The following is a 1,633-nucleotide window of genomic DNA, read 5'->3' on the forward strand; positions in this document are numbered from 1 at the left end:
TCACTGAATCAATCCACCTCATAGAGGGCCTTCCCCTCCTGCGCTGTCCCTCCACTCTCCCAAGCATGATGTCCCCCTCCAAGGATCTGTCCCTCTGAATGTCTTAGTGGGTTTTTTTTTCTTTTCCTTTTGTACAATAAAGAAGAGTACTTCACAGAGTTTTTATCAGGACTTGCGGAAGTGATGCAAGTGCAGTCTCATTGTCTGACAATGACAGTTTAATAGATGTTGTTGTTGTTGTGGACCATGCAGTCAGAGCAAACTCATGGCTTACACCCTAGAGGGTGTTCCTAGGCTGTAAATCACCCAGGAAGAAATTATCTATCTTTCTTCTTAGAGCAACTGTTGGACTCAAATTGCTTGCCTTTGAGTTGACAATATAACTACTTACCACCAGGCCACAAGAGCTCTATACATAGATACTGTTGTTGGGTGCTGTAGACACAAATACAACTTATAGAGACTCTATGAACAATAGCTCTGCATCTTGTCCGAATTTGTGTCATCCTTTTAATTTCTGACCTACTAGAGCCCATTGCAGCAGTCACTATGTCAATCCATTTGGTTGAAAATCTTCCTCTCTTTCACTCTCAACCTTCCCAAATATGATGACCATCTCCAGAAATAGTCTCTCCTAACATGCTCAAAGTATGTGAAATGAAGCTTTGTCATCTTTGTCTCCAAGGAGCACTCTGATCTCAAAGACATAACAGTTTGTTCTTTTGGCAATCCATAGGATATTTAGTACTCTTCTCCAACACTAACCTCAAAGGCACCAATTCTTTTTCTGATATCATTTTCATTGTCCACCTCTCAGATGCATAGCAAGTGATTGAAAAGATCATGACCTGAATCAGGCTCACCTTAGTACTCAAACTGATATCATTGCTCCTCAGTAATTTGGAGAAGTTCCTGACTGCACACTTCCCCAGTACAATACATCTCTGTTCTCTTAACTCTTAGTATTAAGGGTACTAAGATTGTTAATCCAACTAAGAGAAAAATCATTGACAGTATCAATCTATACTTCATGTATCATAATGTTGCCTTTTGGTCCAGTGGTGAGAATTTTTTGTTTTCTTGATATTGAGATGTAATTTATATAGAAAGCTCTTTGGTAGTTTTTGGTCTTTTGCAGCAAGTGCTCAGGTTCTCACTTTCTGCAATCAAAGTTGTGTCATATGCATAATGCAGGCTGTTGATGCAGTTTCCTTCAATCAGAGTTCAGCTTCTTGAATGATTTTCTCAGCATACAGATTGAAAAGGTATAGAGAGAAGATACAACCCTGACACATATGTTTTCTTTTCTTTTTTTTTTTTTTTGACACACACCTTTTCTGATTTTAGGTATTAGCTAATCTAAATCTAAATCTAAATGTTAAAGAGATATATTCTCTTCAGAGTGCCCTAGGTGCCCAATCTTGTGCCAAATATAGGTTCAGGAAACCTTCCTTTAACTTCCCTTGGGATTCTTCCAGTGACCTTTATTTACTTATTTAAAAGTTCCTGGATGTTGCTGAATGCTAACTTCATGGAGTAGCCTGATAATGAAGACTGAGAAACTTCATACTCAACACATAATGCTTTTGCATATTCAAGGAAATATTCCTACTTATAAGTTGACAGAATTTTC

Source organism: Elephantulus edwardii, unplaced genomic scaffold (assembly GCF_000299155.1).
Source record: "Elephantulus edwardii isolate Elephantulus edwardi_28Jun2011 unplaced genomic scaffold, EleEdw1.0 scaffold00008, whole genome shotgun sequence".
Taxonomy (NCBI): Eukaryota; Metazoa; Chordata; class Mammalia; order Macroscelidea; family Macroscelididae; genus Elephantulus; species Elephantulus edwardii.